The sequence below is a fragment of the Dipodomys spectabilis genome, unplaced genomic scaffold (assembly GCF_019054845.1).
Source record: "Dipodomys spectabilis isolate Male_0828 unplaced genomic scaffold, ASM1905484v1 ptg000042l, whole genome shotgun sequence".
Lineage (NCBI taxonomy): Eukaryota > Metazoa > Chordata > Mammalia > Rodentia > Heteromyidae > Dipodomys > Dipodomys spectabilis.
The window spans coordinates 710,969-729,056 of NW_024870719.1; the positions used below are offsets into that span (position 1 = coordinate 710,969).

Below are 18,088 nucleotides of genomic sequence, written 5' to 3' on the forward strand. Positions count from 1 at the left end.
ACTATTTTGTGGAAGGTAATGAAGCAGAAGGTACAGTTCATCTAGTGTTTAAAATAAACTACCTGCTAGAAGCTTGGCAGAAAGAAAAAGGGTTGACTTTAAAAATGACTCTGTCTTCTGCTTTGTTTTAAGCCTGATGTATTCCAAAGATATAAGTAGAGGGAGCAATTTTTAACAAGTTGAAAAGAGGCAGCCTTTCTTTTAGAAAGCAGCATGCATGCAACTCTTGTGGTGTTGATATTCCTGCCTTGCCTTCATCATCCTAGATATCCTAATTAGAAATTCAAATCCCAGCCGAAACTTTTTGCCCAATTTTGTCTTGATTGTCTCATAGTTAAAAATCTTAAGACAAATTATGCATCATAAGTCAAAAACCATAAGTATAGTGGGTATAGTTCCAGTTTTGTCCCATTGTTTCAGATTGCCTTCAAGATCAGTATACAGCCAGATGGATTGCAGGCAGAGCGTGATAAAGTTGATTAATCGAGCAGGATTCCAGGACTTGCAAGGTCATATTTTCACCTTGATTCATTGAAATTAGGTAGGACACACAACTTAAGTGGCTTCAATCAAATCATAATGAAATGGTAAAATTGTTACCTTGGACATACATAGCCACAGCAAAACAATAGCTAGTTTCATAGTGACTCTTGTTATTTTATTACAGTTTTTTTAAAAAATAGATTGATTAAGTCAGGAAGCAAGGTCTTTGGATTAATAATTAAAATATTACACAATAATGAAAATGGAGAGTAGTTTATTAAAAACTTATTTTAAAAGGCAACTGAGAATGATCTAATCCAGATGAGTAAATGAGATAGGTGTTTCTAAAGAAAATAAATGTAAATGTTTCCATTTAACATTATGTGCTATGATACTGTGAAAATAAATAATAGTCTTTATATATACATACATATCATTTAACTGGATTTTACTAGAAGACAGAGATTTCATTAGAGTTAGTGTCTACACAGTGGCAGGAATATTTGAGGAATGGGTGAAATTTGTTCTGCTTTGCTGAGTTGTGCACTTTGTCTCCTTCTAGCAAGCTCCTTTTATACCATAGGCGTTGAGGCTAGTGCCCAACAGCTGTTTCTCTTTTTCTTTTCCTTCCTGTAGTCCTCAGCCTCAATGACATCCTGCCCTTTTATCTTTCCACTTCATCAAGCTCTCTGGTCTCCTTCCTCGGGGAGTCTCTCAGAGACCCAGGATCTAAGGTCTCCACCTCCACTGCATCTCCCAGTTCCAACTTCAATTATCCTCCCTGTCTCCAGAGTTTGTCTCCATGACTTTCTGTCAGTAATCGGTCATACATCTTGCATTGATATGGCCGGGGCTTGTCCAATGGCAGATACAGAGTGAGTGAGATGTAAGTTCTAGAGAGCACGATCATCATTACTCCTTCAGAGTATTCTTTGACTCTCCAGTGGTTTCCTAAAAGCAAGATTCCTGTCTGCTGTTACTTCCAACTGTGGCTTTTGTGGGAAAATATTTGCCTATACCTTGTCCATGGCGAGGATATAAAGGGAGAAGGGACAACAAAGACTCTTACGATCTGATGCCAGAATTTTCTCAGTGCCTCCAGTTTCTGAACTGTAGCCCTGAGTGAACTCTGTCATCTAGCATTATTTCAGAAAAAGTAGACATTTCAAACAAAACTGTAAGGTATGCTTTAAACATAAGACTTGACATTACTTTTTAGTTTAGAAATAGTATTAGCAACTCTGTAGAATTGTCTTAGGGATTCATATCTTCTTCATATTTTACAACATATTTTCTACCTATGGATGTCACAATCTCTATTATACGGTAATGAATTTAACCTTTTCTGTGATATTTGGCAAGAGCAAGGCATTAACATATTTTTCATGTTATAATAGCAAATCAAGTAAAAGCTAACATTTAATGAGCTGGTTTCTGTTTTAAACTTTTTACATGTGTTCACTTATTCAATGCTCAGTGCAGTTCTACTAAGAAGTGCTAATTTTTCTAACTCAAGGGAAGTGCTAGAAGATAGATCCACAATTTACCTTAGGTAAATTTTGGAATAATTGTGGATGCAAACCTGAGCTGTGTGGCACTGTAGCCCAGTTTAACAGCCATATCCAGTACTATCTTTATTTCATTTGTACTTGAAATATTTTATTCACTATAGAAAATGTAGAAAACTAGGTTAGTTGTCTGAAATTATTTTATGTTTAACTCTCAGTGATTGCCTTTATTAGAATTATAAAAGAATAATATTTTAGAGATTGAATATATATTTGTAAATAAGTAATATAAATCTATATTTAAAATATGTAAATTCCCATTTACTGTTTAGTATGTAATGAAACAAGTTAAATGTTCTCTAGTTTACTTAGCCTTTACTGTAATTTTTGTGTTTTAGAGCTCACATTGAGAATGTTATAAAACTTTTGTCTCTCTCTTTCCATGCCTCTCTCTGTGTCACTGTCTCTGTCTGTCTATTTGTCTTACTCTAAGATCTCACTATTAGTCCCCAGGCTGGCCTGGCCTAGAACTTTCCATGTAGCCAAGGCTGTCCTTGAACTAGTGATAATCTGGCCTCTACCTTCTGAGTGCTGTGATTGTTATCCTGTATTAATGTGCCCATTTGGTGATGTCTTTCTTGAAAATACTTTATTTTGTTTTTGTTTTGCTTGAAGTTAACTTTGTAGTTAAAAAACCCTACCTGCCTAAGATAATATTCACAATCATTTTCCCCCCATCTAATAGTGATGCCGAGATAAATACTGTTTCTTTTCAATTCCAAGTCCATTTCAATAACTTTGAATAACGGAGAGAAATATTATCTCCTAGGCCAATATTGTCATTTTGCAAAAGAATCTGAAATAAAACAGTTCAGACAGAGGGAATAATCAGATTTTGCATTCTAAGTCCTACACCCAAATCTGTCCATAAGAGTTTTCAAGACCAAATCAGGGTTATGATTCTCTCCTATGCATCGTCACCTTTCCATGGGTTCAGAAATGTACAGAGATAAACTAAAAGTAATCATAAGAAAAAAACAAACTACAGGCTGACTGCCTATGTATCTGATGCCTTACGTATTTTATATTCATATGGCATAATCATTGCATTTTAAAGATGAGATAAAATTGAAGGCCCTAGGAGATTTGTTCTAGGTTGCTCACTAAAGAATGTCCAGTAGGTATGGCAGTTAGGAACCTTCTTTCTTCTAAATATCTTTGAATATGTGTAACATCATTCACAGGCCATTCCAGATGATCAATACAGGCAGATGAGAAACATATATGTCTGTCTCATCATAAACCAAATGATTTTGAAGACCTTAAAAAAACCTATGAGTCCGAAGTTCCCCACTCTTGGGAGATACTTTCTTTGCCCATCAAGTGTGATTTTGAGAAATTTTCAGAGGACATCTCAAGTTTCTACAGGGTACCCTTAGTAGAATTGTGCTTGTATAAAAATAATTAAAATGCCTAATACTTCAGCTACCACAGATATTTGCATTTATATCTCAGGTATTGCCAACACCTCTTATTGATTATCTTTAGAGATAAATATCAAAGGTCTAAATGCAGAAGACTGTTCAGCGAGTTGGTACATTTGAAAATTCTCTCTCATTTTCTGTCCAAAAGAGACATTTGGAATATCTGACTTAGCAAGGCAAGGAATTGTTTGGGATGGGTAATTGCCAGCTTGACATTTGTTATTATGGCTTTGTCATTTTTGCCCCATAGTTTATGAAATCTGCTATTGTATATTGCCCAAAGGCTTTTAAAAATCAATGGTTGCATTTTAAAGCATATAGAATAAAATAAATTAAATGCCACAATTCACATTGTATAATTTTAAGACTTTGGGGAAGCTGGGCATATCAAGGTCAGGTTATTCATAGGGTATTAAGAATACTAGAAGATACAGCTTCTAGCTCATAGTACTTTATATATTATAGTGTCAATTTTGCTACATAAATGTACAAATGAGAATATATTAAGTGAATATATCCAGATAGCAAATTTTTTTAAATTTAATGCTGCTGAGGTAGCATCGGCATTTAAAGGCCTTGACTTACACAAGGGCTGTAGATATCTGCTGTCCTTTCTGACACCTCATCAAAATGTACAGAAGAAAATTAAGAATAAGGAGGAGCTGTGTTTGCATGAATTGAAAGGTTTTGTAGCCACTCAAATGCTTATGAAATCTCAACCATGAAATTAAGCTTTTCTCCCCACCTTATATGCCTTTATAATATAAGCCAATGTTCTTCATGAAGGTAAAATAGAATGTATGGGCATATCCTTCTAGAGTTTATCTTAGTGCATAAAAATTTCCAAAAGAATTACAAATGGAAACAATTAAAATATTTCTTTTGTACAGATATGGTTGACTGGATTCTAGCCATCTTAAACTATGTTTCTTGAGGCTGGAAACTGTACATATAATTTCTTCATTATTAATAATATTTCCTTTATTTATTTATTCATTGTGATACTGGAACTTGAACTCAGGAACTCAAGCTTTCTTGGCAAGCACTCTATCACTTGATCAGAATGCCTTGGGATAGGAAACTTAGCCAAAGAAGTATGTTTGTCTTCTATGAACAAGAGTCCAAGTGACTGTTTCTGTTAGGGATCTTTCTAATTAAAAGCCATACCTTGTCTCTTGGATAAGTCTACATCCAGAATTGCTTTTCAGTGGCCTTGGTGATTTCCAAATGTTGAACCTGCTCTTCTCACTAGTTATTTTTTAATCGACCTGCAGGATTTATTTTTCTCATTTAAGAGACATGCAGGGTCTCTTGGTCAGCTCAAACTCTATGAGTTTAAGAGAGATTATTTCAACGTATAATATTTTTTTAAATAAACTAATAAAAGGGTAAGAGTCAATTATTTGTTCTCATAGCTGCTCTTAGTGTGTGTGTCATCATTGCTGCACAGTTGGTTTTGCCATAATTGCTCTTCCTTCTTCTTCTGTGTCCCTCACTTCTTCTCCTGTTTATTTATTTTCAAACCTAACCTCTCTTCTACTGCTGCATGTGAACTTTACTTTAGCTTAGTCCCTCATTACTTTGTCATTCATTGATGAAATGCCTGTTACATACTTGTCACTATTGGGAAGATCCCAAAATATCCTTGATATAGCTTTTACTCTTGTTTTTTTTTTGGGGGGGGGGGAGGGGTCTGGTCGTGGGGCCTGAACTCTGGGCCTGGGCGCTGTCCCTCAGCTCTTCAGCTCAAGGCTAGTGCTCTACCACTTGAGCCACAGCGCCACTTCCGGCTTTTTTCTTTTTGCTTATGTGGTGCTGAGGAATCCAACCCAGGGCCTCAGGCATGCAAGGCAAGCGATCTACCACTGAGCCACCTTCCCAGCCCAGCTTTTACTGTTAAGATGTTAGGAACTTGAAAAAAACTTTTTGGTTTCTTCTCATGGCAGTCTAGGTCATAGATATTGTAAAGTTCACTTGCACTATTTAAACTAAGGGAGGATCTTGGTATTTCTTATTGTAGTATTTTCTATGACTTTACCCTCCATATGCTCCTGTGTGTGTATGTGTGTGTGTGTGAGAGAGAGAGAGAGAGAGAGAGAGACAGACAGACAGACAGACAGACAGACAGACAGAAAGATGGAGGACAGAGATGAAAAGGGGAATTCTGCCTTTCACATCTTTTACTAATGCCCTTAGGGCACAATGCTATGCCATGATAGGATAATGTCTTCTTGAAGTATTGTCAGTAAACCTGAGCTCTATTTCATTTACTCTAGTAGGACTTTGATATGTATATTTCTAAGAAACTGACTGATTTTTTTATGTAAAATGCTGTTTCATAAAGAAGGTAGAGAAATTTCAAGATAAAATAGCTGAAATCTCTCACATATTTATGCTATGTCAGGCTTTAATAAAATCTCTTTGCCTCTACTAAAGTTTACCCCACACAAAAACCTTCTACATTTTTATCCTATTGCTTTCCTAATTTTAAAGATGAAGAAAGAGAGTCATGTAGATGACACTTTTTATCTGTCCACCTACTCTCCATCCAGTCTTAAGATGCAAATCTAGTAAGTGAGGGCTGAGATTTGAACGGTTTAGGTAAGGCTTTGAACCAGCATGAACAACTCTGTCATGTGCCTTCTCCTTTAAATAACCTCTAAAAGCAGACATTTAGAGACAAAAATACAAAAGTAGATGACTTGACTTTGGGACATTAAGAGCATTGATCTATGTCACTTAGCAGTTTTAGGCTTCTGATTTGGATACTTATTTAAGGTAACTGTGGAGACATTGGAACACTATTCAGGGTATTTGGAATGAATTAAAGCAAGAGGTACTGGTTCATAAATACGATTTCAGGATGGCCTCTGATGTATGAAAGAATTACCTCCAATGCCACAATTTTTATTCCATGTTTTCATGACATTATCTTGACATTAATGCCTGTAAAATGTAAAATTGCCTCCAGAGTGTGGGGTTATGCTGAAACATGGAATCAGATACCAATTTATAGAATTATGAAATTACGAAGTGGCAAGCTGCTTTCTCAAAGCTGTCTTAGTCTGGCACCCTTGATGCAGATTCTGGAATGGATTCTTTCACAAGTGATATAATAAAGGATGAATGGACACCTGGAACAGGACAGGTTCTGGAGCAAGAAGTCTTTAGAGAGCTGAGGAAGATGGCTGGTCTTTTATACTCCAGATATGTCAGACATCTCCTAAACATTTTTAGAAACTTGGGCCCCAGTAGTTGAGGATAATTCTTGGGAGAAGGGTATACTGGTGAACAAATGACAGTCACACACAGAAACTGGAGAGTTGCTGAATGCCTAAGCTCATGACATCTGCCACAAAAGTCTTGGACAAAATTCTCTAAAAGAGCACGATAGGGAAAGTTCAATTCTTCCCAGTGGAGATGTAATTTTACACATTAACAGTATGGTATTAATAAAGAGGAAGAAGGAAGAGAAGAGAGGGGAAGGAGGGAGAGGTAAAGAGGTATCAGAGAGGGTATGGAGAAGGAGCAGGGGAGGGAGGGAGAGAAAGACAAAGGATGAACAAAGACAAAGAGGATGTTGTGGAAAAGTAGGAAAGGTGACAAAAAATGTATTACTTCAAAAGAATAAAGACCTTCCTTAAGTAGATTTTTCTAGGATAATTCACCTAAATAGCAATCAGTAACATAAATCATCAATATGGTGGGTAGATCATTATTTAAAAATGTTTTTGTCTTTTCTGTTATTTATTTATTTAGTTAGTCAGCTGTGGGGATTGAACTCCGTGCCTGAGCACTGTCCCTGAGCCTCTTTGTGCTCAAGGCTAGCACTCTACCACTTGAGCTACAGTGCCACTTCAGGTTTGGGAGTGATTAATTGGAAATAAGAGTCTCATGGAGTCTTCTTTGCCTGGCCTGGCTTCAAACTGCCATACTTGTATCTCAGACTCCTGAGTAGCTAGGATTGCAGGTGTGAACCACCAATACCAAACTTTTCTATTTTCTAAATAAACGTCATAACTTTAGCCCATTAAGCTTACAGAATAAGCATGGTTTGTAATGTGAAAGGCAGTCATGGGATAGATAATACTCTAGACAGATATTGAAGGTAGTGGATGTAAATTGTAGGTCAATGAATGCAAGAGGTGAATGGCTTTCTGTGAGGTGTGGTACCAGAGTATCATTCAAAATCTGCCCCTGGTCGCCTCCCACCAACTTGTAGGTAACATGCCCAGGGAAGGCAAATCATTCCATCAGTGCTAGTAGCACACAGCTTTGGACCTTAAATATTTATTTTTAAATATCTCATTTCAAAAATTCTTCCCTTGTTTGCTTATTCTACCATCTGGCTCCACATTTACTGGAACTGTATTAGCATAATTAAATTAGCACTTTCCTATCTCACCTTCCACTCTTCTGGCATGTACTGTAACTAATATATCCATTTGTAGGGGGTGGGGAGGGATATTTTTTGACAAGGTATTTATAAAATTAAACAAGTGATATTCCTTTTTAATTTGAGGTAAAGAATTAGCCCTTGAATGATCCTTAATGACTCTTTCAAAGGGAAAGTAGGGAAAAACAAAAATCAAGCTGATTGTTATTACTGAGATGTTGTGCTGTTTTTTCCCCCAAAACATGGATAAATTAAGTGACTAAATTTTCAGCAACAATGAATAAGCTGATGAAGATCAAGGTGACGCTTTCAAGTGCTCATTGAATTCCAGGCTTGGGGCCAGCCTCCTTTTCTAGCTCTTGTAATCTGTTTCCTCCTGCCAGAAATCATGTTTCTCAATCCTGTTTTGCTCAGCATCTTAGGGAAATCATGGTTTGAATGATACACGGCATTTTTTTTTTGACATGATAATATCCAGCCAGTTCTTTCTTAACTACTCAGTAGCTGCACATTCCTCCACTGAGAGCACCACCTTGCTGATCATAATACCCACAATAATAGCAGTGGGACATTTATGACCTTTGTCACAACTGCTTTGTTTGGCTGGAGCTTTGGGATCTGAAACCAGAGTCATCATCTTAAATACCTTGTAGGAGGGACAGATAAGAAATGCACACTGAATTTAATTTTTACATGTGTTTACTTTGTATCCTCAAAATATTATTAGAATTCTGGCAGATAAAACAATGAAAGAATTGAATAATTTTCATCCAAAATGATTACAGTGATCAGAAAAAAAGCTCTCTCAAAAGGATAGTGATATGGGAAATTTTCTTTTAAAAATCGGAAATCTTGGCCAAACTCTGGTGGTTCACTCCTGTAATCCTTTCTTGTAAGGAGGCTGAGATCAGAATAATATTATAGTTCAAAGCCAGCCCATTCAGAAAGTCTCTGAGACTCTTATCTTCAATTAACCACCATAAACAAAAACAAAAAACCAGAAATGGAGCTGTCTTAAAGAGGTAGAGTGTTAACCTTGAGCACAAAAGCTCAGGGACAGCAGCACCCAGGCCCTAAGTTCAAGTCCTAGGACTTGAACAAAAACACACAACAAAATCTGAAATCTCTTAACATTTCAAAGTAAGCTAATTTCAGTTATTATCTTGACTGTTTCCTCATGTTACTTTAGCCAAACATTTCCTTTTTTTCTTCTTCCTTTATTTATCAGTTCGTTACTAGGTATCTCAAATCACTCTTGCCATGTGCTCATTTTGCATTTGTCCTGTGGGCTTTGACCATATCTATATTAATGCTCTTGACTTTTTCATATCTCTCCTGTAGGTAGTCTGCACAAATGGAGCCTAACTTGGCTGGGAGCATGTGACTTTTTGGATTGTCCCCTACTGGTCTACATCTTCCTTGGGTTTCTTCACTGGTTTCTACTGCAGGTTTATGTTTTCTTTGGATTTCTTTTTTTTTTTTGGTCATCTGGATGCTGTCCCTCAGCTCTTCAGTTCAAGACTAGCACTCTACCACTTGAGCCACAGTGCCACTTCTGGCCTTTTCTGCTTATGTGGTACGAAATCATACACAGGGCTTCATGCATGCAAGGGAAGCACTCTACCACTGAGCCACATTCCCAGCCCCTTCTTTTGATTTTTTTTTTAATTGGTTACTCTTTCTTTCTGATGTTGGCTCTGAATTTGCCCTTGGCTTCCTGCTTTAAATACAGACTGTGCTCTAGCTTTTCCTCTGTGTCTCTTCTGTTCTCAATCTATACAAGGTAGGAATTCACATCTTTTTCATCTGAGAAAAAAAAGAAGCAAGCCTAGGATCACCTTTTGTCTCTGCTACTCTTTAGGTGCATGGCTTAGGGAAAGTTCTTGCAAAATTCAGAGGCTCTATTTTCTTATCTGTAAATCAGAAGTCATAAGACATAATTTTATCTTGTCAGTTTGGTGTGTGTGTGTGTGCATGCACGCGTACATGCACACTCGCATGTCCATGTGCATGCTGAAGTGCTTTAGGTAATTCTGATGTGTAGATTAAATTTGTAGAAAATAGTCATCATCTTACGCTCTGGATAAACAGATACTCATTCTCAGGGTTTTGAAACTCATAAAAATAAAAGCAGGTATATTTGTTTCATTGTATCTCCAGAAGTAGAATAAATGCTTGTCATATTGTCAGTAAATACTTGCTCAGTGAATGGCTACTCAGAACAACTTCCTGTAAAACAGTTACTTCAAACCAAGGTGGTCCTGATTTCTCATCTAGATTGTGAACCTTAGTTTCTACACTCTTCTTTATCTCACTGAACATTGCAAGGTGAACATGTCCGGAGTATACAATTTATATTTCCATTCCTACACATAGTACCATCCATTAAGTGAATATCATCTTAATCTCCCCTTTGCCTATCCTAATCTTGCTTTTCCATCCTCCCACATCTACCAAAGTGCTAATTATAATCTGCCTCCATCCCTTTGTTTGAGGCCTGAGTTTAAATCTCTTCTTGTGTTTTTTTGGCCCGGTCATGGGGCCTGAACTCTGGGCTTGGATGCTGTCCCTCAGCTCTTCAGCTCAAGGCTAGCACTCTACCACTTGAGCCACAGTGCCACTTCCGGCTTTTTTCTTTTTGCTTATGTGGTGCTGAGGAATCGAACCCAGGGCCTCATGCATGCAAGGCAATCGCTCTACCACTGAGCCACCTTCCCAGCCCATCCATCTCTTCTTAAGTACATCATCACTCTAACTTTATAACTAGCTTCCTTTCTTTTAGTTTTGTTTTAAAGTGTTACCTATGCTATTCTAGGAGTGAGCTTTAGAAAACTCAGATTTATCCAGCAAATGGAATACTCAAATCACAAATGGAACAACAAACGAAATAACCCAAACCCCCATAAATTGAGAAAATGCTCTCAGTTAGCTAGGGGCTAAGTTCAGAGATGAGGTGCAGAAGTCTAGAATTGGGTCTTCCTAGTTCCCTTACCTAAGCATCTTCCATCAATCACAAAGCCTTCCATTCAGAAGTACATGCCAGCAATCTGAAGCTCTTTTTTTTTTTTTTTTTTTTTTTAAAGAGCTGAATTTTTATGTAAGAGAAGTTCATGGCTCCTTTTCATTTCATTAGTTGGAGAAATGGAAACATTGCCCCAAATTGAAGTCATAGATTCACCACAGTGCTATTGCCAGTGCGAGTTCTCAAATCTGAATCATGAGTTTGCTACTTTTCTCTTGACCCTTTCTTCTTTTCTGAATCTACAAATGTGCACAAGAGAAGGGGAGAAAAGGCTTCTCTCTACAGATCCAAGGGTAAGAATGAAAATAAGAATCCAGATAATAAAGTACAGCTACAAAAGGGAGCCCACTTAGTTTGGAAAAACCATTACTGTATCAGAATGATGTATCTGCAAGTGACTTGCATGAACATATTTTATGTGCCTGCCGGCATGGTTTTTGTGGTTCCCTGCAGCAGATATTACTCTTTTATTACTCGTTAGCCAACTTAAAATCCAGCCCAATTTTAACAGTGCTAAAAGAGCAAGAAAATTTATTTTAAAGGAAAAGGCTACATTCTTCTAAACCAGAGTCATAATATTAATACTTAAAATGCATGGCAACATGCTGAGAAAATGGGATAGTTATTTAGATATATTATAAAATGTAGCCCACCACTTTGATGTGATTCACTACTATTTCACCAAACCAATTTAACAGTATCCTGTAGAGAAGGAATAGTGCAATTAAAATTAGTAACAGAGATTTTCACATGCATAGATCTAAATCAGGCTAGGTTGATAATGAATTAAGTAATTTTGCTTCCTTGTGAAGTCAAATTCATAATAGATGCATCCAGGATAGAATTCATGTTTAAAGGACCTGTCTATGCACAGTTCTGACTCTACTGATGATATTCCCAGTGGTTTTTCTTCCTTCTTTGTTTTTACTGTTTGGCTTTGATGGAGAAATTTAAGTAGGTAGTCATAATACATTAGTATAATTTGGCTATTTGATCAACCGGCTCTGTTTCAGCAAAGCCAGATCCTTTCAAAACATAATTTTATGAATCTAATTTTTAAGAAGTCAAAGCCATGAAACTATATATGCATCTTTGGATGTAAGAACAGATATTCTATCATTTTTCGAGTGTCAAACAATTCAGTGAAGTTATTGTCATGTTTCCTGTAATTAGTTTCATATAGACCAAGGCTTTCCCACATCTGATGAGTTCTGATCCTAATGGATAGGAATAAAGACTTTTGTACTTGCTGGTTTTCCATTCCTAGGCTGTGCTAGCACCACCTGTGGCATTCAGACACTGGATACTGATGAGTATGCTCATCATCTCTACAATGAAAGTAAAATGCATTTTCCCTGAGCAAGTAAATGAAGTATGAATGTATTATGGCTGTACTGTGTAAAGTCCTGAACACACTCACCAAGGGAACACATAAATGACCATAACTAGAAGTAATTAAGTGTCTCTCTTTTACCAGGCCTATATAGGCCTGGTTTATGTATTGTCCCCTTATATTTTTAGGATGAATCCCAAGTACATCACATCTAAACTCTGATATACTAGATAAGCTATTTCTTTTTTCCTCAGCTTCTTCAATCACCTGTGAAATGAATGTAATAATAATTATTTCACTGGATTATTATAAAGAGGTATAATGAACACAACATACTTTGATATAGAAGATACTTTATAAATTATTACAAACAAATTATGATGAGTACCTTCTCATGCCTTGTAAGAAATGGTACTATACTTGGCATATTGTTTTCTCTCAGAAAATTTTGTTTCTTTTAAGTATTCTCATTTTCTGTGAGAATGATAGGTGGAATGTGCTTAACTGTTTATTTAACTTTTCAGTGTTTAGTGAATACCTACTGTGTGCCACTTGTATGTCTGCTGTGTAGCAGATAAGCATTATATAGCCCTGCCCTTCACCAACATGGATATTCTAGTAGAGGAGAATGTATACACATGTACATGGCAAGCCACCGTAAATGCTACAAAGAAGAATCCACTAATGTAGGGTGACAGTGAATAACAGGGACTTTTATTGTAGTATACCAAGTATTTTTCATTTGCAGAGAAAACACAACCACAAAATGCCAAACATTGTTTTTTTTAAAGACTCATTGCTATTCTGCAGTTTTCGGTACCCAGTGCACGATGCTGCAGAGTGGCAGCATGGTCAATGGAAGATGTGGATGGTGGAGAGCAGGAAGCCTCTCTAGTCTCAGCCCTGGGTACCTCCCATATGCAATTCACTTTATCTGAATTGCTGTGACTTATTTGTCATCATTACTTACTGAATGCCTATTGTGTGTCAGTTACTTGTAACAGACAAAAGAATATATATGGAGCTTACTTTCTGCTAGTAAAAAAAAAAGTCAACAACTACACATCTGATGTCAATGACAAGACCTATAAAAATATAAGGTAGGACAAAGGGATGGGGAGCAATAAGGGATTTTATGGCTCAAGTATTTAACATTTCTCTGAGAAGCAGTAGTTAAGCAGGAACCTCAGAAACATGAGAGAGAAAGTTATGTAAGTCTTTAGAGGAGACCACAGGGGAAGCAGCCTGCAGAGTTCCCATGGGAGCTGGTGTGGTATCTAGGAAAGGCCGGGGGAATGGTGCTGCTGGAATAGAATAAGAAAGAAGTAGGTATGGCAGATGATGTTGGAGTAGCAGCCATGACTATTATATCTATTCCAGATCCAAAAGAGACTCCAAGACACCCAGTTAAAGGCGCTAGGAACTTTATCACCACTTCCTACTACTGGGAAAGTAGGAAGATGGCCTTGAGCTCAGGGTAGGATGGGTTTTTATAGGGGTAGGTTACATGGAGTTACATAGACAAGCCATGCAAGGCAGGTTTGGCACATTTTCATTGGTTGTGGTTATATGACCTTTAAATTAATTTGTTCTTTATGGTAAATATCATACTAATAATTTATAATAGTGGGACTACTTAGTGGTGTTCTTCAATTGGAGGATATTGGTGATGTCACCTGTAGGCTTAAGGCTTTGCTACTGAGGCAAGCAAGCAAAGTTACAGAAGCAAAACATAGCAAAAACATAGTCTTGAGTCACAGGAGCATAGGCAAAACATAATCTTGATTTGGTCAGCATGACGATACTATCAGTGCTATTAACACTATTACAGAAATGATTTTTATTATGATCTCCTGACTAATGCAGCAACTCAGTGCAGCTGCTGATAAGCCTCAAGGTTGTCAGTAGCCTTCTGCAAAGCTGCCAGCTTGGTAAACTTGAGTGAGGGAGAGATGTTCTTTGACTTTAAGCAAGGATGGAAAAGAGGCTAAAGCTGACCAGTAGCCAGCCTTTGCTTGGGGTGTTTCTTTGCCAAGAGGTTTTGCACTTTGTCAATAATTTTGTGCTGTTTTCTGATTTCACATTTTTGTTCTCATGGATATCCTTCTTTTCTAAAGGGGAGAGAGTAAATTTCCAATAGCAGGAGGGACTGAGACTGGAAAGTAGAAGGAACTTTCTTCCAGTAAATAGCAACTCAGATATTACAATGACCAGGCATAGGCTTTGTTTCTCTAAAAGGAAAGAAAGTACCTGGAGAGTTTAAGGTGGGAATAAGCATGATATGAATGATTAAATTTTTTTCCTCTTGGAAGTGCCACAGAAGCAGAGCGAGTAACTCAAAAGACTAAGTGTAGGAGTTCAGAGGAGGAAAAAAGGTGGTTTTCACAGAGGTGTGGTGGAGAAGATGATGAAGTCCAATTGAGGATATAATTTGCAGGCTAAGCCTAGAATTTTATGTTCATGGGTTGGATGTGAATTTGAGAGGAAGGCTGAACTCATGCTGATTCCAAAGTTTTGCCTAAGCTATTGAATACATTGTGGGAATTTATATTTAGAAAAAAAAAAAAAGCAAAACCAAAATCATGCTGGCAGAATGCCTACTTTTGAAATAAGGTAATACTCAATTTAATAATAAGGAGAGTTTATGTGAACCTGTGAATTGGCAGGAGGTCAGGCCTAGAGTAGGTATCCATTTGAGAATTGTCAGAGTGGATGATATTTATAGCGATTATATTATTAATGCTAAGTAAAGTCATCTAGAGATGTGGAAATGGTGTTTGTGGACTCTACATTTATAAACCTGCATCTTGGGCGGATGAGGATGTTGAGAACTCCAACCTGTGTTTTGGTAGTAAAATGTGAGTTCAAAGAGATTCTGGGAGCCTGGTTTTTTTTTAAAGTGTATCAAGAAGGATCTGAACATAAGTAAGTAAAAAGAATGATATGAAAAGTACCCAAGCTATATGAAAATTGTGTTGAAGATATGAAAACTTCCCGAGCAATTGTAGTGCCCCTCAGTTTTACAATCTGGTATGAATAAATGGTCCTCTTTGTAGTTAAACACTGAGGATATCTCCACAGCAGGAATGACAAAAGGAAGAGTAGATGAAATTTAAAGTTCAGTAGTACTTCACTGTATCATACCACATTGTGAAGTGAATGCTTTTATCTTTAAAAAATGTTAAGAAGCTCTCTGTAAAAAATTTAACACAAGTGGTTATATCATTTTCACGGGCAGGAAGGACATGAGGATTTGCTCTTGAAGGTGCAGCATAAAGAGTAGACACAGAAAGAATAACAAACATCCAAGTTAAATGAGGTCAAACCTATGATATAACTAGGTTGGAACTGTTTCTGAGTTAAAAAGCTTATTGCTAAGTAACAGCTCCAATGCTTTTTTTTTTTTTTTTACTGTTATTCAGAATCACCTGGAAAGTTTATTAAACACCAATTTCTGAGTCTCACCTTCAGGATTACATATTTAGTAGGCTTAGTTTTTGGCCTGATAATTTGCATTTGGCAAAGTTCCCAACATCTTTGATGCTAGTGGTCCCAGAATCACACTTTAGAAATCACTCTATAAATCGCAGCTCCAAGAATAGAGTTCCTTTTGGGTCTGTGTTTACCAACTAAAAGCAACAAAAATGATGATTTCCATCTTGTTCATCTAGTCACCTAGTAGGTAATCGTTCTGAGTTCTTCATCTCATTCAATCTAAAATGAACTCTGTGAGACTAGTGTCATTCTATGTGAAAATTGAAGATGAAAGAAGTTGACTGACTAGTTTGGGTTATCAGCTAATGGCTAATGAGGCTGGCAGTGCCACTTATCTCAGCCAGAGTCATACAATATGAAGCTACTCCTCACAGTGAAGGGATCGGCCATCTTGGCAGTAACCTGGGAGCTTGTTAGAGATGCAGAATCTCAGGCCCCTCTCAGACCTGCTGATTCTACAATTTAACAAGATTTGGGGAGGCAATTCATATAATCTTTTCACACTGAAGTTTGAAGATCAGAGGTGTTGAGAGCTTCTTAGCATGATTCTGGGCAGATTAGATAGGCAATCAAGAGAACACTGGGTAGAAGGAAGCATAGTTGGGATCTTGCGTTTTCTAATATCAGAATAGAAAATGGTCTTCCCTAGAAATGAAATACTAGATATGCTCAAAATGCCAAGTTAAATCAACTGAAATTGTCAATATTTAGTTATTTTTATATGAGCAATTAGAGTGAGTGGTCCACATTGAAATGGCTATGAGAGCCACAGATAGAATGCAGATAAGTAATACTTATTGTGCTTATTGACAATGAACTGAACACATCAGAGGACCTGCTGCTTACCACTGTCTAATCAAGAATGTATACTGAATGGATGAGACCTGCTCCTTGTCTGCGGCTTGCTTGAAGGCTGGCTTCCAGTCTCAGCATATAGGCATAAGGATGAATAGTTATCAGTGTGTGGGGCATGGAACTTGTCACCACAGTATGTTTTGTAACTATCCTGGAGTCCGAAACCTGTTTTAAGTTTAAGTCATTTATTCTAGTGTAATTATTGACAAATCCCTTTCACTCTCAAAAGTATCTCCTTTGGTGATAATTTTATTGGTACCCTATAAGAAACTTTGGAAAAAGTAGCTCATTAAGCTTAAGCAAGAAGGGGGTGCTGGAATATTTAAGACCTAAGTGTTGTTCTTGAATATATCATATCCAGGCCATATAATAGAAAGATGGTCTGATGAGCATCTGATGACTTGGATCTTCATCATGGTCTTCTCTCTAACTATTAGAATCTGGGAAAACTCATTTAGTAGTTGCGTCACTATTTCTGTATTTGTGGTGTTGTAAAGCCTTCTTTACAACACCAATGGGACATTATGAGGATGGTATGACATAATGTAGTTAAGGAACTGCAGAGGAATTACTGGTGCTCTGATAGCAAGTTATAAAGAAATGAAAGATGGGAAATAGAACACTTTGAGAACATACAAAATAGACATTCTAAGTGTTCAGGTTACAAAAGATAACAGATGGTAACATAAGCCCCTTCTTTACATTTACATGTGACTGAATGGATAGCTGTCATAGCTTGTCCAGAGCCTGTTAACCTGTTAGCAATTATAATCAAAAGGAATGTCAAAGCAGGAAATGTAAAATACCAAAACTTAGTGTTAAAATGATACTCCTTATATTTACACCAAACTCGTTTTAAACAAGCTATTGACTTTTGTTTGTAACTAGATTTGTCGTTTTGATACTAAGGAGATAAGGGTCCTTTTAATGCTCAACTTTCCTTTGGGTAATGAAGTTGGATACATATATTATCTGAGAGGTTTTTTTGAGAAGCATTTGTTTTGCAATCAGTGGCATCTTTCTCTTTCTAAATTTAAGTACAGAAGGGTGACATTGATCAAGATGCATTGTACTCAGTAATTGATATGTTGAATTGATACATTGAATTGAAGCAACTAAAGATAATTTTTAAAAATTAAACTAAAAAAGCCACATGCTGGTGGCTCAGACCTGTAATCCTAGCTAGTCAAGAAGCTGAGATCTGAGAATCATGGCTCAAAGCCAGCTCAGGAAAGTCTATGAGACTCTTATCTCCAATTAACTACAAAAGGCCAGAAATGAAGCAGCGGCTCAAGTCGTAGAGCACTAGTCTTGAGCAAAAATGTTCATGGACAATGCCCAGGCCCTGAATTCAAGCCCCAGAACTGGCACCAAAAAGAAAGAAAGAAAAGGAAGAAGGAAGGGAGGAAGGAAGGAAGGAAGGAAGGAAGGAAGGAAGGAAGGAAGGAAGGAAGGAAGGAAGGAAGGAAGGAAGGAAGGAAGGAAGGAAGGAAGGAAGGAAACCAGCTAGCC

General features: G+C 37.1%; 1 protein-coding gene across 7 annotated transcripts in view; it reads left to right on the forward strand.

Moving 5' to 3' along the window:
- Npas3 (neuronal PAS domain protein 3) overlaps positions 1-18,088 on the forward strand; it is an 884,724-nt gene that overhangs the window by 320,195 nt on the left and 546,441 nt on the right. The gene's annotated exons all lie outside the window — the stretch shown is intronic.